Source organism: Gopherus flavomarginatus, chromosome 5, assembly GCF_025201925.1.
Source record: "Gopherus flavomarginatus isolate rGopFla2 chromosome 5, rGopFla2.mat.asm, whole genome shotgun sequence".
In the NCBI taxonomy this organism is placed as follows: Eukaryota; Metazoa; Chordata; order Testudines; family Testudinidae; genus Gopherus; species Gopherus flavomarginatus.
The window spans coordinates 65,942,149-65,963,414 of record NC_066621.1 but is presented as its reverse complement, the minus strand read 5'-3'; the positions used below and the strand labels follow the sequence as shown (position 1 = coordinate 65,963,414).

At 43.1% G+C, this 21,266-nt stretch overlaps 1 protein-coding gene across 6 annotated transcripts in view; it reads left to right on the top strand.

Annotated features, from left to right (window-relative positions):
- Positions 1 to 21,266, top strand: part of HIPK3 (homeodomain interacting protein kinase 3) — a 134,237-nt gene that overhangs the window by 45,587 nt on the left and 67,384 nt on the right. The window lies entirely within an intron of this gene.

Below are 21,266 nucleotides of genomic sequence, written 5' to 3'. Positions count from 1 at the left end.
TGTTTTGTGCAGTTCAGAGTTGACCCCCCTCCTTAAGCCTGGAGTAGACAAGATTTTTACAAGTTTAGCATCCTTCCTAAAACTTTGGTTGTTAGATGCCACATTTCTCCTAGTTTTTGAGCATACTATTTTCAAGGCCTTGTTACATTTTGCTAACCACCTACATATTATATAAGCTACAAAGCACATATATTTTCTTAGCCAAGCTAAATTGATTAATCCTTTATATACCTTTTTAATCCTACATGTGTGCTTTACTGATGAAAGTGGGGCTAATCTGTTTATACATTTTGCCCATGTATTAGGAACTGTGCCTGCTTGAATTCTTTAGTTTGCTTGCTCAGCCTTTTAGGAGTAACAGTGCAACCAATGTAGGAATTTATGCTGCTGCTTTGAGTGGTTGCAGACACATATTCCATTCACTTATGTGTGTTCCCAGCACACCAAAGTCGTAAAACTTTGCCTAGTGGTACTCTTAGGAGTGGTGCTCTTAGCCCCACCCCAGTCACCTTCAGTTCCTTCTCCCCCAACCCAGTGCTTGAGTTGGAGCATTTTTGTGGTATTTTACTTCACAGTTCCCTGTCATTATTTTCTGTGCTTTTGTGTATAAAGTTAATTAGTTGTATTAGTACCTTAGAATTAGCTTAGTAGAAATTAGGCTGTTCTGATGCCTTGACCAGGTTTTATACATTGCCATTTGTGTGGGGTGGCTGTTCCTGGTGACCTCCATTCTTGATGTTTGTTTGTGCTTGGGGAAGAACACATTAAAGAAAGGTGCTCCATCAATAAGGCTTTCAAGAAGAGGATGCAAGTGGCAAGAGATTTGAGCTTGAGGCTGCATTTTCTCAAGTAGGCCATGAGGCCTGTTTTGGCACCAGACACATCCACTGATTGTTAGGCCTGCCACAGGGTGTCTGAACCAGAATGGACTGTTTAACCAGATTCGGATTCCTCTCCCAGGAGGAAGAGAGATCATTCTTCTTTGTCTGGTTCTTCTAGGAAAAGGACTCATAAAACAGACTGAGGCCATTCCAGAGCTAGGAAAAATTCCTCCTTTTCTAAGGGGAGTATGGACTGGAACTGTGTTTTCTCCAGTACGCGGGATAGAATAGGACTGTCCACCTGCTCTCCTGTCCTGAGGCAAGAGCAATTGGACTCCATACCATGGAGTTCTGTACCATTCATGGGGCATTCGTTGAGTCTGGTACCAGTGAAGTCAGTGTCATCATCGACTGTTTCCACCCAGTGGGCTTGCTTTGCCTGTCTTCCATGACTCTTCACTAATTCAGGATCATTTAGCTTTGATGACTTCTTCATCAATGTCCTTGGCCCTATTAAGGGCGTTTCTACAGAATGAATGATTTCAAACAATTTTTTGCCTGGTCCTGTCTCTCTGCTCTCACCTTCAACTAGAATTTGTGTATGCCTAAAGTTACTAGGCTATATGGCGTCATGTACGTACTTAGTCCAGCACACAAGATTGTGCCTTTGTCCCCTTCAGGGCTGGTTGAAGTTGATATATTGCATGAATCATCAATCCTTGGATGGCCTAGTGGAAAGTGCTACGTCACATCCTGGAATTCCTAGAGTAGTGGATGGATCAGTGTGTGCGCCAAGGTCTTCCCTTCGCCCGTCTTCTTCCAATCAAGACCATAGTTATTGATGTCTCCACAGTAGGTTGCGGAATGCATTTGAGGACAGTGAAGAGCCAAGGTTTGTCCTTCATGTGACTGTCCTGGAGCTTCAGGCCATTTACGATGCATGCAGAACTTTTTAGATGCAGATTGAAGACACAGCAGTTCATATGATCACCAGCAACACCACTGCAATGTATTAAGTGAACAAGTAGGGAGGAGCTGCTTCAAGCAGTTTTGTCAGGAAGCAATAAAGTTTTGGTAGTTCTCTATCAAGGAGAAAGTCATTCCCACAGCTGCTCCAGAATCATTTGATCAATCATCTCAGCAGGAATTTTTTCCAGAATCATGAGTGGTCTCTGAAGAACAGTGTGCTAAGCTCCATCTTTGTAGATGGGGGCATTCTGACCATCAATCTGTTTGTCAGAAAAGACAACAAGAAGCGTCTTCTGTTTTCTTCTCAAGTGGGTCTCAGTACCAGCTGCTTAACCTTCCATCTCAGTTGGGGATTTTGATGTATGCGTTTTCCCCCAGTCCCACTCATTTCTTGGGTTATTCTCAAATTGAAGCTGAATCATGCCAAAATTCATGCTCAAACTGAGGTTAAATTCTGATTCCACCAGCTTGACCAGTACAGTGTTGAATTTTCTAATCTTATCAAAAACTGAATTTGAGGACTTTTTAGAACTCCGCTTCTAACTAATTTTATCTGTTTTGCAAATTTCCTAGCAAATTGTCAAAGAAACATCACTTAATTTTAAGGGATGTTTTAAGCCACTGTATTTAAAGTTGTGATTCATTTTCTTAATTAGACAAAGTAATTTTAGCCGAGAGAGATTATACCCCATCTCTTCTCGACCCACTGACTCAACACCATGGTCAGATTTGGCATCAAGTGCTGAGTAGTCTGGATCTCACAGCATGGATGCTGCATTAAGAGATGAAGAAGAGGAATGCTGTTTGAAAGCTGCTAGACAGGTGCTACTCAGTAGTAGAAAACTCTGCCAGAATTATCTACTGGGTCAAGTGGAAGTGGTTTTTGATTTGTTCTTTAGCCCATAGGATTCAATCAATGCTAGTCTGCATTCAGAACATTTTGGAGTGTCTGTTACCTCTTCAGTCTTCTGGTCTCCCTTATTCACTGAGGACTGATTCAGCAAGGCACATGACCATTCTTTGAGCCATATTGCACAGGGCTTAATTTAAGGAAGTTTACAACATAAACTGGTTTTCACTGCAGTCTTTCACCAAGCACTATAAAATAGATCGCTGTCTCATCAGATGAAAGATCTGTCAGTCTTGAATACGTTTTTCCTGCATAAAAACCTTCAAAGATGTCTGTCTGTCTCTCTTGCTCTCTCTTTCACTGTTTCTCTTGGCTCTGTTTCTTTAAAGTTTGTTGCCTTGCCTAGAAGGGAGAAAGATAGATAGTTTTTTTGTTTTTGTTTTTTTACTATGGTTTTATCCTTTTTCAAATGGATTCTATTCAGCTTTGCCTAATTTGTTTTTATTTCAAGTCAGGGGTTCAGATTTACAGAGAGAAGTGAGATATCTTAATCATTTTCTTTCTCTTCCTCCCACCCCTTAGGGAACATTTATTGTAGAGAGGAAGATTTCCTCTTATTAAAAAGAAAATAGAAGAGAACAAGGGATTCTGCCTAGAAATGAATAATCTTTCACAAGTCAGTTAAGAATTTACAGTGTGTCTTTTCAGCTATGGCAGTTGGTTGGGGCAGTTGGTGATGCACGCAGTATTCTGAGCAGATCCCCCTGCTAGCACAATATTAAGGAAGTGGGAGGAAAGAAAATTAGGAGGCACCTCAGTGCTTGGAAGATTGGGGAGAATCAATTGTATTGAATCATGGGGCAACAGGTGCCCTATCATAACCTAGTCCCAGATTTGGACCTTAGCGTCCAAAATATGGGGGTTAGCATGAAAACCTCCAAGCTTAGTTACCAGCTTGGACGTGGTAAAGCTGCCACCACCCAAAAAATTAGAGTGTTTTGGGGCACTCTGGTCCCCCCAAAAACCTTCCCTGGGGACCCCAAGACCCAAATCCCTTGAGTCTCACAACAAACGGAAATAACCCTTTTCCCTTCCCCCCTCCAGGTGTTCCTGGAGAGATACACAGAAGCAAACTCCGTGAATCTAAACAGAGGGAGTCCACCCTCTCTATTCCCAGTGCTGGAAAACAGAAGTACTTCCCTCTTCACCCAGAGGGAATGCAAAGTCAGGCTAGTAAATTTAACACACACAGATTTCCCCCTGACTTCTTCCTCCCACCAATTCCCTGGTGCTGCAGACTTAATTCCCGGGAGTTCCCCACTAAAGAAAAACTCCAACAGGTCTTAAAAGAAAGCTTTATATAAAAAGAGAGAAAAATACATAAAAATGGTCTCTCTGTATTAAGGTGACAAATACAGGGTCATTTGCTTAAAAGAATATTGAATAAACAGCCTTATTCAAAAAGAATACAATTCAAAGCACTCCAGCAACTATAGACATGTAAATACAAAACAACAAACCAACTTTGTACTCACAACTTGGAAACAGAAGATTAGAAAGCAGGAAATAGAAAAATCCTTCTCATAGCTGAGAGAGAGTCGGGCAGAAGACTAAGAACAAAGGACTCACACACAAACTTCCCTCCACCCAGAGTTGAAAAAATCCTGTTTCCTGATTGGTCCTCTGGTCAGGTGCTTCAGGTTACTTTTTTTTTCAGGTGAAAGAGACATTAACCCTTAGCTATCTGTTTATGACACACACCCCAAATTGCAGACAGTGGGGAAGCTAACTGGCTGCGATTTCCTTCTAGAACTTTAAAATAAACAGATTAATACAACACATGCACCTTTACATATACCACTAAGTATATAACTAACAGACTAACAGTTTTAAGAACACTTTTTAACTACTAGATTCTGGGAAACTCTCACGGGAGAGTGCATCAGCTACTTTGTTAGAAGCTCCTGAGATGTGCTGAATTTCAAAATCAAAATCTTGGAGAGCTAAACTCCAACGAAGAAGTTTCTTGTTGATCCCCTTGGCAGTATGAAGCCACTTGAGTGCAGCATGGTCAGTTTGTAGCTGGAACCGCCGTCCCCAAACATATGGGCGTAGCTTTTCCAGGGCGTACACAATGGCGTAGCATTCCTTTTCACTGACTGACCAGTGACTTTCCCTCTCAGACAGTTTCTTGCTGAGAAACACGACAGGATGGAAGTTGTGATCCGTTGCTTCCTGCATGAGTACTGCTCCTATACCACGCTCAGATGCATCCGTGGTTACTAGGAATGGCTTGTCAAAATCCGGGGCCCTGAGCACAGGGTCAGACATGAGCGTTGCCTTAAGTTGGGTAAAGGCCTTTTGACGCTCATCCGTCCAGTTAACTGCATTTGGCTGGGTCTTTTTGGTCAGGTCGGTCAGTGGGGCAGTGATTTGGCTGTAGTGTGGTACAAATCGCCTGTAGTACCCGGCCAAGCCTAAGAAGGATTGGACCTGTTTCTTTGATCTTGGGACAGGCCACTTTTGGATAGCATCCACCTTGGCCTGTAGGGGGTTTATGGTTCCTCGACCCACCGGGTGCCCCAGGTAAGTCACTGTGTTTTGGCCTATTTGACACTTTTTGGCCTTAACAGTTAGTCCGGCCTGCCTGATGCACTCAAAGACGTTTTCCAGGTGTTCTAGGTGTTCGGGCCAGGAGTCCGAAAAAATGGCCACATCATCGAGGTAGGCAACTGCATATTCTCCCAGTCCTGCTAGTAGACCATCTACCAGCCTCTGGAAGGTGGCGGGTGCATTTTGAAGGCCGAAAGGAAGGACATTAAATTCATACACCCCCGCATGGGTGACGAATGCTGACCTCTCCTTGGCAGGTTCATCTAGCGGTACTTGCCAGTACCTCTTGGTTAAGTCTATTGTAGAGATGAACTGGGCACGTCTCAACTTCTCCAATAGCTCATCGGTGCGTGGCATTGGATAGTTGTCCGGACAAGTTACCGCATTTAGCTTACGGTAGTCCACACAAAAGCGTATTTCCCCATCTGGTTTGGGTACCAGAACCACTGGAGATGCCCATGCACTGGTAGATGAGCGGATTATACCGATCTGTAGCATGTTCTGGATCTCCCGTTCTATAGCAGCTTGGGCATGAGGAGACACCCGGTAGGGTGGGGTTCTAATGGGGTGAGCATTACCTGTGTCAGTGGAGTGGTATGCCCGTTCAGTCCGTCCTGGGGTGGCTGAGAACAATAGGGCGAAGCTTGTGCACAGCTCCTTGATTTGTCGCCGCTGCAGACGTTCCAGGGTGGTTGAGAGGTTCACCTCTTCCACGCCACCGTCTTTTTTCCCTTCGTAGTAGACACCGTCAGGCCACTCAGCATCATCTCCCTGGACTGTAAACTGACAAACCTGTAAGTCTCTGGAATAGAAAGGCTTGAGAGAATTAACATGGTACACTCTGGGCTTTAGTGAGGAATTGGGAAATGCTATGAGGTAGTTCACAGTTCTCAGGCGCTCTTGGACCATGAATGGCCCTTCCCATGATGCTTCCATCTTATGGGCCTGTTGCGCCTTCAAGACCATAACCTGGTCTCCTACCTTGAAGGAACGTTCTCTGGCATGTCTGTCATACCAGGCCTTTTGCTCTTCCTGAGCATCCTTTAGGTTCTCTTTAGCAAGGGCTAAGGAGTGTCGGAGGGTGTTTTGTAGGTTGCTTACAAAGTCCAGAATGTTAGTTACTGGGGAAGGCGTAAACCCCTCCCATTGCTGCTTCACCAACTGTAATGGTCCCTTAACCTCGTGACCATACACAAGTTCAAACAGTGAAAACCCTAAACTGGGATGTGGTACAGTCCTGTAGGCAAACAGCAACTGCTGCAACACTAGGTCCCAATTATTGGAGTGTTCGTTGACGAATTTACGTATCATGGCCCCCAAAGTTCCATTAAACCTTTCCACCAGGCCATTGGTTTGATGGTGGTACGGGGTGGCAACCAAGTGGTTCACCCCATGAGTTTCCCACAGTTTTTCCATGGTCCCTGCCAGGAAATTAGATCCTGAATCTGTAAGGATGTCGGAGGGCCAACCTACCCTGGCAAAGATGTCTGTTAGGGCCAGGCACACAGTGTTAGCCCTGGTGTTGCCTAGAGCTACTGCTTCCGGCCATCGGGTAGCAAAGTCCACAAAAGTCAGTATGTACTGCTTTCCTCTGGGTGTCTTTTTTGGGAAAGGACCGAGAATATCCACAGCTACTCGCTGAAATGGGACCTCAGTTATGGGGAGTGGCTGAAGAGGGGCCTTGACCTGGTCTTGGGGTTTTCCCACTCTTTGGCATACCTCACAAGACCGGACATACTTGGCAACGTCCTTGCCCATCCCCTCCCAGTGGAAGGACTTCCCCAACCGGTCCTTGGTTCTGTTCACCCCAGCGTGGCCACTGGGATGATCATGGGCTAAGCTTAAGAGCTTCCCCCAGTACTTAGTTGGACCCACCAACTGTTTTTGCGGCTGCCATTCTTCCCGGTGTCCACCAGAAAGAATCTCCTTGTATAAAAGTCCTTGGTCTATAACAAACCGGGATCGATTAGAAGAGCTGAGAGGCGCTGGGGTGCTCCGTGCTGCCGCCCAAGCTTTCTGAAGGCTGTCATCTGCTTCCTGCTCAGTCTGGAACTGTTCCCTTGAGGCTGGGGTCACCAGTTCTTCCTCAGACTGTGGACTTGGGCTTGGTCCCTCTGGAAGCGATGTAGGTGATGGGGTTGTTTCCGTTGCTGGTGAGCCGCTCTCCGCTGGTGCACCTGAGGGTATTTCAGGCTCTGGCTGAGCCTTTTGGGTATGGCTGTCTGTTGCTTCGGCCAGTTCTGGCTCGCTGGTGCCCTCTGGCGTTGAGTTAGAAGATGTGTTTGCAATTGCTGGTGCTGGTTGCTGTTCCAGTTCCGGGCCTGGGACTGGAGGTGCTGTGGCTGTTTCAGTGCTAGGCATGGAATCTGGGTCCACTACCTCTGTCTGGGTCTCTGGTAACACAGACGGGGCGTCTGTGGACGGCTCAGGAACAGGAATGGGTCTGGAAGCTTGGCTGGTTTGGCTACGTGTAACCATTCCCACTCTCTTGGCTTGCTTCACCTGGTTGGCCAAGTCTTCCCCCAGTAGCATGGGGATAGGATAATTGTCATAGACTGCAAAAGTCCACATTCCTGACCAGCCTTTGTACTGGACAGGCAGTTTAGCTGTAGGCAAGTCTACAGCTTGTGACATGAAGGGGTAAATTGTCACTTGGGCCTTTGGGTTGATGAATTTGGGGTCTACGAAGGATTGGTGGATAGCTGACACTTGTGCCCCCGTGTCTCTGCACGCAGTAACCTTCTTTCCGCCCACTCTCAAATTTTCCCTCCGCTCCAAGGGTATTTGAGAGGCGTCCGGGCCTGGGGATCTTTTGGGTGATGGTGGTGTAATGAACTGCACTCGGATGGCGTTCTTTGGACAGTTGGCCTTGATATGTCCCAGTTCATTACACTTAAAGCATTTTCCATCTGATGGGTCACTGGGCTGAGGTGAGTTACTGGGGACTGGTGAGGTGGAAGAATACTGTGTCTGTGGCTTTACTTGGGTTGTAGGTGGGGTCTTTGGCTGTCCTCGGTTGTAGGGTTTATGGTCGGTGTGCCCCCTGGAGTATTCGTTCCCCTTGACCGTAGCTTTCTTGCTTTCTGCCACTTCCATCCATCTGGCTCCAGTCTCTCCCGCCTCAGCGAGATTTTTGGGTTTTCCATCTTGTATGTACCGTGTGATGTCCTCAGGAACACCATCCAAGAACTGCTCCATTTATATGAGGAGGTGCAGTTCTTCCAAGGTTTTAACATTGTGTCCTGATATCCAGGCCTCATAATTTTTCTCAACGTAGTAGGCGTGTTTGGGAAATGACACATCTGGTTTCCACTTTTGGGTTCTAAAACGCCGACGGGCATGATCCGGGGTGATCCCCATTCTGTATCTGGCTTTGGTTTGAAAAAGTTTATAGTCGTTCATTTGCTGCTTAGGCATTTCAGCTGCCACCTCTGCTAAAGGTCCACTGAGCTGTGGCCTCAATTCTACCATGTACTGGTCTTCAGGGATGCGGTACCCAAGACAGGCTCTTTCAAAATTTTCCAAGAAGGCCTCGGTGTCATCACCTGCCTTGTAGGTGGGAAATTTCCTGTGCTGTGGAACAATCATTGGCGCAGGGTTGTTAGGGTTGGCTGTGTTTTGCTTAGCCTTTTCTAATTCCATGGCCTGTCGGTGGGCTTCCCTCTGGAGTTCCAGCTGTTTTTGGTGGTCTGCATCTTTGGCTGCTTGCTCTCTTTTGTAGGCTGCCTCTCTTTCTCTTTCTCTCAGCTCCATCTCTTGTAGTCTTTTTTCCAGTTGTCGCCTGTGTTCAGCTTCTTCGATTTGTTCTTCGGCCCCCATTTTTGTCTTGGTAGGCATGGTTCCTGTTTTCTTGTGTTGGGGTGCCCTCCGGTGTTTATCTTCTGAACTGCAGGCTCTGTTGCCTCCTGGAGTCTGCCTAGCAACAGTGCCTTTTTCCCTTTCTTCCTTTAGCTAGTCTTTTCAATGTAAAGTAAACCAGAAAAACCACTTCATTTGCATGTGTATAGTGCTGGTAATGACTCTCAATGGGAGTGCTATTGTCACAAAAGACCCTTGATAGCTCCTTAATGGTTTCTTGCTTAATATGCAAGCCACAACTGCCAGAGAGAGCGGGAAAAAAAAATTCTCTCTGATTCCTTTTTAAAACCAAACTGTTTCTCTCTGCTAAAAAGCCCCTAGCAGAGAAAAGAAAAATATAATATTCCTACTGGCTTCTGGATTCTATCTTTCCCACTACGCTGCACATCATATCATAACCTAGTCCCAGATTTGGACCTTAGCGTCCAAAATATGGGGGTTAGCATGAAAACCTCCAAGCTTAGTTACCAGCTTGGGCCTGGTAAAGCTGCCACCACCCAAAAAATTAGAGTGTTTTGGGGCACTCTGGTCCCCCCAAAAACCTTCCCTGGGGACCCCAAGACCCAAATCCCTTGAGTCTCACAACAAAGGGAAATAACCCTTTTCCCTTCCCCCCTCCAGGTGTTCCTGGAGAGATACACAGAAGCAAACTCCGTGAATCTAAACAGAGGGAGTCCACCCTCTCTATTTCCAGTCCTGGAAAACAGAAGTACTTCCCTCTTCACCCAGAGGGAATGCAAAGTCAGGCTAGTAAATCTAACACACACAGATTTCCCCCTGACTTCTTCCTCCCACCAATTCCCTGGTGCTGCAGACTTAGTTCCCGGGAGTTCCCCACTAAAGAAAAACTCCAACAGGTCTTAAAAGAAAGCTTTATATAAAAAGAGAGAAAAATACATAAAAATGGTCTCTCTATATTAAGGTGACAAATACAGGGTCATTTGCTTAAAAGAATATTGAATAAACAGCCTTATTCAAAAAGAATACAATTCAAAGCACTCAAGCAACTATAGACATGTAAATACAAAACAACAAACCAACTTTGTACTCACAACTTGGAAACAGAAGATTAGAAAGCAGGAAATAGAAAAATCCTTCTCATAGCTGAGAGAGAGTCGGGCAGAAGACTAAGAACAAAGGACTCACACACAAACTTCCCTCCACCCAGAGTTGAAAAAATCCTGTTTCCTGATTGGTCCTCTGGTCAGGTGCTTCAGGTTACTTTTTTTTTCAGGTGAAAGAGACATTAACCCTTAGCTATCTGTTTATGACATGCCCACTTTAGAAATTATGATAAGAAAGTAAACGTCACCTTTGCTGAAGGTAGAGTCTGCCTTTTTTGTTAATGTATAGTTTAAATATGCCTAAAGGTTGTTGGACAGCACTTACAAATCTCAAAATAAATCAACATTGCTGGCGTTCTCAGTAGAGAAGCCAAAGATTGAATGGACAGGGTGTTGGAGCTGCTTTCTCACTTGTCTATCTTCCTGGTTCGGGCTGGCAGAATAGTATGTGGAAACTTGCTCTGCTGCTGCCAATACTGTACCTGTTGTAGGTAAAGAGGACTTCCTTTCCCACCTTTCTTGAGAATCAGCATGCTCCTTAATGTGTTAATGGGGGGCAAATGCTCTATAATAATTGTACTGAGCTGTTTGAAAATATTACTGTAACAATACAGTAGACAATTTTTTCAGCTAGACTGTTTTCTACTACAGTTTAAGAATGTAATGGATAAAGATATAAAAATGTTTCTTCCATTGACATAAATAATAAAATACTCTTGACAAGTGAATACAATAGATATTAACTGAAAAGAAGAATGAATAATGAAAAAAATGAGATCTTGGCAGCAGAGGCGGATTATCGTTTTGTGAGGCGCTGGGCCAGAGCAAGTGGGGGCCGTTCCCCACTCCTTCCACCTGCAGTATCCCCTGCCCTCCCCTGGTGCTCCTGCTGCGGAAATGAGGTCGGGCGTGGAGGCTTGCCCTGCCCCCCTACTTCGCGGTCCTGCTGGGGAGTGGGGTTGGGGCGTGGGGGCTTGCCCCGCTCCGCCTGCCTGGTGCTCCTTCCGGGGAGCGGGGTCGGGGCATGGGGCCTTGCCCCTCTCTGCTCGCCTGGTGCTCCTGCTAGGGACTGCGGGTGGGGCACGAGGGCTCCCATATTTCCAGGGCCCCTCAATTGACTGGGGACCCTGGGCACGGGCTTGTTTGCCCAGTGGCTACTCTGCCACTGCTTGGCAGTAATATACGTTCAACCTTGTACATGATGGCCATAAGCTTTCAATGTGACCATCGGGAAGTTACTACCTTTTAAAATCCAGACATTGTGTCATACATTGTTTTGTTTCAAATATGCCTTATATGAAAATATTCTATGCTTGATTATTTGTTCACATTTCATGGTCTTCTATATTCTGTGAACAAAAAGTAATTTTTGGATTTTGCAATGTAAACAGGAAGTGAAGCTCTGTTCATAAATCAGGTTTTGCTTTTTATAAGTAAGGGAAGCACAATATGAGAACAAACCCAAAATTCCACTGTAAACAACTTGCATTTGAACATGGTAGCAGATGTTATTCTATCACTTTGAACTGTGCATCACTGAAATGTAGTGGGGATATCTTAAAATAGTCAGGAGTGGTGGCCAGAGACTGTTGACTACTATAGATGGTGAGGCTGTTTCGCTGTTGCAGTGAAATAAGCCAGAAGTACATACTGCTAAGGGCGTTCATTTGCTCAAGGTCAGCATGCTCAAAGTCAGCTGTTGTACTTGTGAGCATGGTTACTGTCAGGAATATATAGGGCTTCAGTATGAATAAAAGGTACTGGTAACATGAGTTTGAAGAGAGAGGTTCACAGTTCTAAGAATTTTCTTTAAAGTTGCAAATGTGGGGCTGGAAGTATAGATATATACAAATTGCTTTATCATAAGAAACTGCTGTAACCTTTAACTGCTGAACAATTTCTGTAATTGCCTGGCAGTCTTCTTATTTTGCTCTTTGTGCTTTGTTCATCAATCTGTTTTAACTGGCTCTATAATTTAAATTTTTATTTAACAGTTGGCAGGTCATAAGCAAAGTCTTTAGCTGTCTCCTAGCACTAGGAACCTTAATTCATCACAGCTGAAGCAGTTCAGTTAATTTGTCAATTTTCATCCCAATGTCATACAGTCTCTGCCAAATCCAAGAATGGGGTCCATCCTCTCTGTATGTATAGAGGAATAAATGCAATTGATATTTCTGTGTGATGTGGAAGGGGGAGGAAGTTACAAGTCTGCAGTGTCTCTTCCCCCTGTCTGAGATGGCACATTAATCTTCCCCATCAGGGATGGGTGGATGAAGCAGGGCCCAAGCTCTCGTTCTGTGGCATTGTCTCTTTCTTATCCAGTGGATTTCCAAATGGAATTTAGATACTTCAAGGAGCATTAACTTGTGCTGTTTCCTTCATGGCTGCTACTGCCCACTTGCTGGGGGTTTCAGTGCATGTCACCATAGATTCTGAATTATCAGTGTTATTGGGATTAGATTTGTGAATCAGAATTCATGGGAGGATTTTCTTGGTTTATAGAGTGATACAGTTTAAATGTGTAGTGGAATGCATTTCCTTTGACTTTGGAGTTCTTTGTTCTGCGTATACATCATTACTAGGCTGACCATGATTTATCTACTCATCTGGTCACAGGAAAAGTGATGGGAAGTAGCTTTTGGGTATAGTTCAGAAAAACAGGAGAATAAAAACAGTTTAAATGGAATGTAATTTGAGCTATGTGCCAATTTAAATGTTCTGTTACTATGTCATGATATCTTGTTTTATAATTCATTTTAGAAAAATTTAAATACTAAGGGTCAGATTTTCTAAAGTGCACAGGGTCCAGCAGCTTCCAATGCTGATCTCTTTTGGAAATCTAGCTCTGTACTTCTGTCTTATAGCCTTATCTATACTAGAAAAGTGCATCAGTTTAAATAGATCTAAAATCTGATGAACCAATGTAAACCTCTAATGTATACACACTTAGCCTGGTTTAACGCTTACTTTTATTGGTCTAAACCAATAACCTAAAATATGAATAAAAATGTGATAAAGATGTGAAAACTTCATAATATATATATTCTTTATTAGAATTAAAACACACAAAACTGTCAAAAGTGGTGGTGATTCTACCTGGCATAAAAGTAAACCGGTAAGTAATTATACAGTTTTAGAATTTTATGTGAAAATAAATTGTCCTAAATAGTCACACTTCTAATATCATAATGGTTCCTTGACTTCACCACAGTAACGTATTTTAATTTTCAAGGGTTAGTTCTTAAGTACCTTCTGACAAATGAAGTGAGAGACATTTTTATAGTTAAAATTGATTTAAAATAAGTTAACTTTTTCTTCCTCCTCTCATTATGATTATTAAGTATGCAAATTGTGTTTGTAGATTATCAGATTAGTGTAGCATGTTTACAAATGAAGTACATGGTTACAAATGGAATTAGGGTATGCAGGATAGAAATGAAATAAAGGTTCATCTTCAGATGCAGGCTGAAAATACCGCAAGACCTTCTTCTGCATCTGCATTGGGGGAAAATAGGTATAGAGCCATATTATAGTTGACTCTGAAATTGAGTACTATCTCTGCACTCAAGGGAAAATTGAGGGACTATCCCTGCTTCACTGGGCAGCACAATGTCCCGAAAGGGGCAAGGAAGAGGAAAAGGCCATAGCAATGTCTGCCACATCCTGATTGGTAGAGCTTTTGCCAGCAGCACAGAAGGAATAGTGAGGTGCATTCCACAAAGGATGAGCTGTGGAAAAGAATTTGGATGTGATGCTGAATGCCTTCCAATATTTCTATGTGGATACTATGGCTCCGCACTTCCCCTAAACAGCACAATGTAGCCCCTAGTTAATAAAGCAATAGCTTAGTTAATAGAGAAATAGCTTAGTTTTATATAAACATTTTTCAGTCAAGCCGCACCAGTTCTTCTACCTTTCACCAGGCTTCATTTCATTTTTCTGTGTTTCCCAAAAATCTGAGTTCTTTTAATAACGATAAACAGGAGAAATATTTCATTACTGCAGAATTACTTGTTTGGTTGATTTTTTTTTCCAAAGGACCCAGTATTTAAATAAAAAAGGGGTGGAAAAAGCTTGTTTCTTCAGAAAGTCTCTCTGTTAAATTTCAAAATCAGGTAATTTTGGAGGTATATATTCTGGAGAGCAGTGTACTGTACCTTCTGGACTACAGCAATGCTATATTCTTGAGAGTGAAGCCATGAGCTCTCAGGAAACTCTAATCACTAAAAAATCCGGTAGTGCATCTCCTTAGCAGTGTAAGCTACTGTGAGTACATCAGGTCTGTCCTCCACTCCCTACACTGGCTTCCCATAGAAAATTTATTGAATCAGGTTCAAAGTTTTGGCCCTTATTTTCAAGGAGTTTGATGGCCAGGGCCCGCCATATCTAAAATATTAGTAAAACTCTGAGATGAAGATTATGGTAGACAACTATCTTCCTCCTGTACAGTGGAGCTTTACAACATAGTTAAAGCTTATCTGTCCAGCAGACAGCTTTCCCAGAGACATGTCCAAGACTATGGGATGAAATCCCACAGGAATGAAGGACCATAACAAATCTCATCACCTTCCACTCCAAGTGCAGAGCATGCTTTTTTTTTTTTTTTTTTTTTTTAATAAAACCTTGTCTTATCTAAGAGACATTTAGCAGCATGTACATTTAAAAAAACAACTCCCACATCCCTACCAAAACATAACATGACACTGCATGCACAGGTCCTCCTCCCTCTTTGGGGATGAGGGAGGAGGGCAGTGAACAAACCACACATGACACTTCAGTAATGCAGTAATGGAAGGCACTTTGATACTATGGCAATGAGTGCAGTATTAGAGCTTCCGTGAAACAGAAAAAACACCTAACTTGTATTTAATGCAAATGAGGGAGTATGCAACTCTGGGTAAGAACAACACAGTATTAATAAAACAGTAGCCATTACAATTGTGAATTTGACACTCAATACATGGTGAGCCTATTTAGAACTGCACTTCCATTGATTGACTTGTTTGAAAACAGCAAAAAATATTGTTTTTAAAGAGCATTGTATGTTTGCTGTACCTGATGGTTGGTGATTATTAATAGATTAAATATTTTTAACATTTAAGTACTTGTATTTGAGTACTTAAGAAATCATGCAAGTTTTGTGGAATAAACTTACGAACTGAACTAACAACTGAGGATGGCTTTTGAAATGGTGTTACAATATGAGGTATGGAATTTAAATTGTTTCCTCTTTCTAATTCATAAACTAATTGGTACTAAAATTGAAATAGGAATAAAGTTTTCAGTATTGACCTTATCACTTTTTCTTTTAAATGTTGTTTGAAAAGTAAATGTCATATTTTGACATCTTAAATTGTATTCCATAGTTTAATTGAAAGAATGCATGTACTGTTGCACGCACTTACAACCTTTATGTACAAGTGGTTCTAAAGCTACATACTTTTTAAATCTCTCCATATATTTTCAATGTAGGTAGCAATTTTCAGGTGAATGTCACTATCGTTTTTTATCAGAGAGCAAATTGAACACATTTGACTTTTTTTAATCTACTTGTATATGAAACATTGAGGATTTGGACAAGTTATAGATAATCAAGCATTAAGTGGCATTGACTACACTTGCCAATGGATTATTTTTATGACTAATGGACTCAAATACTTGGATTGCTCTTACTAGTAGAGCTCTGCGTACTACAACCAATGCTTCTGTTGGATCATTGATAATAATGTCATGACTGTATTCTGAAATGACTTTCTAACCCATGTTTTCTTACTTAGGGAATCCGTTCGTCATCCCACTCCCCTCTCTGTCTGTCTAGCTTTATTTTCACATATTAGCTAGTTCTCAGCCTTCTTGGGCTCAGCACCTATTTGTAAACTCTGATGTCCTGTTGTAACCCACAGACACCACCTAACCCTATGCTCCCCCATTCCTGCTGGGGTCTATTAGGGGATGCTTCAGTACTAAGATTCCAGATGCTTTGGCCAGATGTGAACAGCCCTCACTACCCACAAGGGGGAGGAGCAGTGAGTCGAGACAGCCCACCCCCACCCATGGCCCAGAAGAGGCAGAGAGTAAAAAGGAGGAGGGTGGGAATTGGTTCCTTGAAGTAAAGTGGAGGAGATTGGGGGCAGAAGGGTCTGAGTGTGCAATCAGGGAAGTTATGGATGCCAGGATGGGTAGTATGACAGAGGGAGAGTAGGGGGAGGGAGTATACTAGGGTACCTGTTTTAGAGGGACTTGAGGGGGCAGGATAGGAATGGAAGAAGGGGCATTGCTTGGCTGTAGGGAAAGTGGTACATCAGGGATCTGGTTGGAGAACGTGTTATCTGAACTGAAGCAGAAATCTGCCCTTTCCCACTCTTGCAGAAAGAAGGTGCAGGGTATGGGAGCAGCTCCATCCCCTCCTCAAAATCCCTACCTCCCGCCCACTTCTCCCCCCACAATGTCCCAGAGTGACCTGCTGCATCTAATGCAAACAGACACCAAATGCTCCCTCCTGGTTCCTGTCCCACAAGGCTGATTGCTCCTTGCTTTGGGTGTTGTGATCTCTTGGTTAGAAGCACTGTTCAGGTTTCCCATGGCTCCCTTGAAGGGGAGCTGGCCTTGCCAAATTAGTGTGAGTGGCATTGTGACCTACCACGTGGAGGCTCAGTGCAACTCAACTCCCCGTTATTATGATGGAAGGGTGGTTGGGCCAAACTTGAGTGAGACTGTGACCCCATGAACCAGCTTTTAACTCCAGGAGCGGGGAGCCAAGCCCAGCTAGTCCTTTGACACATTCTGGTGATCCAGTTTTGAGTTACAACCCACTGGCAGAGAGATGCTGCATTAGATAAAGCAATTTATTGGCCATACAAGGATTTTGGGACCCCTCCCCCTTCTCCTCAATAACTTTTTTGGAAATGTCAGCCCTGGTGGAGATTAGAGCAGTCCTGCTCTACGTTGTGTCAGATAATTGCTTTCACCCAGGCCTTTTCCAGTTGGGGGTAGCAGGAGTGCAGCATGCTCCATCCATACCCTTTACCTGCCCCTGCACTAGGTACTGCAGGAGAATAATTTAGGTTCTAGCTATGTTAGTTTTGTGCTCAATGGCGTCTGCTTCATGCTGGGGGAATTCCCAGCTGCAGAGATGCAATCAATTGTCACCTCCTTCACTTTGCTGGAGCAGTGTATAGAGAGTGGGAAAGGGGCCAAGATCTAACCCTTTTATAATAGAATCAGAGATGTTAGAAATGGGTAGGGAAAAACCTCTTTGATTATCCTTTACTTCTCTCCTTACTAACCCATTCTATAAGGTACATTTAATGGGGTCTCTTGCTAAGTTTAGTTTTAAATTATTCCAAGTGATGAGGTTTCAGCAACTTTTGTTGGGGCACTATTCCTCAGTCTAAGGGCTTTTCTGCTTGGTAAAATTTACTGGTATAATTATATTGCTGTGGTTATACTGGTATAACTCCCTGTGTGGACACTCTTATTCCAGAATAATTGTGTCCACATGAGGAGTTATAGCAGTATAATTATGGTGATGAACTTGTCTGTGGTGATAAGCCCTAATCGGTGCCACTGTTAGAAAACATCTATTGATATCTATGACTAATTCTTTCTACCTTCTATCCTCCACTTCAGCCAGTATTAAGCTGTACTACTTTTGTATGCTCAGTCTGGTTTTTACCTTACCTTACCATTTACACCAATTGTGACTGTATTACTTCTAATGTGTAATTTACACCACTATTTACATTATCATTGAGCTTGGACCCCTATTCTTTACTTAATAGTTTCACACCAATCTGTTTAGACAGCTGTGGGCCAAAGTGCTATGGAAGGATGTTGACGTTAGACAATTGAACGATACTTAACTGCAGAAAAAAATTGTAACACTTCTATATTTTAAGATGCAGATGAATAAACACCAGCTAACAGATGTCAGAGGCTGGGAAAAATAGTCACTTGGAGTGTTCCACTGAAATAACAGTTACTAAGTGGTGATGTAGTACATACTTCAAAAATTATTTTGCTGCCAAGTTAGTTTATAGTTATCGAATTAATTATCTGTTCTCTAGCTGTAAAATGTGTAATGAATGCAGAACTGCTTAAACCATGCTAATGCTAATTTTATTTCATTAGTCTGCTTGACCTGAGAAATTTTTTTGATTGCTTATACCTGTTAAGTAGCGACAAACAAATGACAAGCTCTGTTTTGTTGATGTTATATTTATATCCATGGAGACGCTTTTAGCATGTTCTCTAAACCATATCAAATGACTTGTTCCCCTCTGTTCTAGAAAAGTGGTCTATCCACTCTAATGTAAAATAAAAACCAGTCTGGCATTTTAGCAAAACCTATTTGCAGTTGACACCAGGGTTGGATTGTGTTCATGCCCTTATGCAATTGTGTTTGTGTGTGAGTTTCCTGACACTTCAGCATTTTCATTTGATATTGTCACAGATTCTAGCTCCCATGATGCCATTGGCAGGGCAAGTTCTGCAGGTCTGTGTGAAATGATGTCAGTGCAGTGGCCAGTAAATAATTCAGGTATCAACTGGTGTCTAGATTGTATTACCCAGAGGTACTGGTTTCCCTTGTCTTCCTAGGTGAAAGATCTTTACCTAAGCAAGTTTTTCACTTATATTCAGTTCCCAAAGACTTCACCTCCCTTATTGAAGGACCCATCTCTCTCAGCTTGTGAGTGCTCTGAGCCCTTGTGATGAATGCCAAGATGGTGTCTCTGTGTATATCTTTCCAAACCCACTGTTTTGTCCTCAGACTCAGTATGACCTCCATGCTGTACTTCCCCACCTGTGGACTTCCCATCCCTTGCTCATTTATATGTAAATAGAACTGCCATTGTTCTTGGTCACATCTTGCTTAACTTTATTGGAGACAGATAGTTACCTTCCCTCCTATATGGGAGAAAACCTGTTTCTCCCTGTATTTGGCAACAGATTTTAAAGCATACTATCATTAAGTTCCCATATTTCCTCATATAGTGCTAATATATACATTTCACAATAATATTAATCACCAGTTTCTTAGCTTTCAGAAAATATCTTACTTTGATACTTGTATAATACGGTAATATTGTATGCAATCAGTTGATTATTTATCATTTGCAATTCAGACCTCTGCAAGAGACTTTTTCCTGCTCTACAGATTGATGGTTTAGTTTACCTATTATGTAAATGTTGCCGTCTCTGTCTCTGCCAGATGACCAGTCTGGTCAGACAAATAAATACACATCCTTTTGTCTAGGACAAACTGTGTTTATGCGTTGCTTCCCAAATGCATTTTAATAACATAATTCTATCTCTTGTCTGCAGCACTTTGTATACATCCTGTGCACACATCACACAAGAATCTTAATGATCAGTGATTTGTTTGTTTTCCAATGATATATTACATGCCACCCTTTGTGTATATATTATGTCAATTGTGGTTAGGTATAGTGAGTGTCTCAGGCTATGTTGCTGAGACAGAGTAATAAACCAACATAAGAATGGTCCTACTGGGTCAGACCAAAGGTCCATCTAGTCCAGTATCTTGTCTTCTGACAGTGGACAGTGCCAGGTGCCCCGGAGGGAATGAACAGAACAGGTAATCATCAAGTGATCCATCCCTTGTCACTCATTCCCAACTTCTGACAGACGGAGGCTAGGGACCAGTGGGCCTGTTTCACAGAGGGGAAATAAGAAGGAGAATGTGAGGGGAATGAGACTGAGGGAAGTATTAAAACAAGAGACTGGGGAGAGGCATGAATGAAGAAAATGAATGAGATAAAACACTGGGTGGGTCAAGGAGGCAGGTTAGTGATAGGGAAAGGACTGAGCGAAAGAATGCTAGAATAGCAGTTAGACAACTTCCTCCAAGCAGTGAACAGAGAAATTTATATTTTTTGTTAGTTCACATAAGGTTGAATTTTGAGCCTGAAATTTGGAGTTGGCAGCTTTGCCCTAAATCCTCAAACCAGAAGAACTGGAAATAAGTGACATTTCAAATCTCATTATTTTTGAAAACTTGCATTTGGCAGTACTACTTTCACCCTCCCTTAGACCTGGTCTACACTATGGGGTTAGGTCAAATTTAGTCACGTTAGGTCGATTTAAAAATGAATGCGTCCACACAACCAACCCCGTTCCGTCAACCTAAAGGGCTCTTAAAATCAACTTCTGTACTCCTCCACGGCGAGGGGAGTAGCACTAAAATCGACTTTGCTGGGTCAAATTTGGGGTAGCGAGGACGCAAATCGACGGTATTGGCCGCCAGGAGCTATCCCAGAGTGCTGCATTGTGACCGCTCTGGACAGCACTTTGAATTCCGATGCACTAGCCAGGTACACAGGAAAAGCTCTGGGAACTTTTGAATTTAATTTCCTGTTTGGTCAGCGTGGCAAACTCAGCAGCACAGGTGACCATGCAGTCCCCCCAGAATTGTAGAGCGTAGAATGTTTCTACGCTCCCCCTATTACCTCTGTCCCTGAGGTTATCACAGATTAGAAGGCGAAAAAAATGCATTCGTGATTACATGTTTTCCGAGCTCATGCAGTCCTCCCGCATTGATAGGGCACAGCTTAATGCATGGAGGCATTCAGTGGCAGAGGCCAGGAAAGGACATGATGAAGTGTCTGTTGGAGCTGCAGGAAAGCCAACAAGAGCACAAACCCTAGCTGCATCCACTGTATAACCGCCTAACCTCATCCCCATGTTCCATAGCCTCCTCACCCAGACACCCAAGAACGTGGGTGGGGGGAGGCTCCGGGCATCCAGCCACTCCACGGCAGAGGATGGCCAAAGCAACAGAAGGCTGTCATGCAAACAATTTGATTTTTAGTGTGGCTACAATAAGCAATGTGGCCTTGTCCTTCCCTCTTCTCCCACCCCACCTGGGCTAACTTGTCCATTATCTCATTTTTTTAATTAAAGAAAGAATGTATGGTTTCAAAATAATAGTTACTTTATTTCGAAGTGGGGAGGGTGGCTGGCTTACAGGGAATTAAAATCTACAAAGAGAGTGGGTTTGCATCAAGGAGAAACACACACAATTGTCACACCAAAGACTGGCCCGTCATGATACTGGTTTTTAAAGCTTCT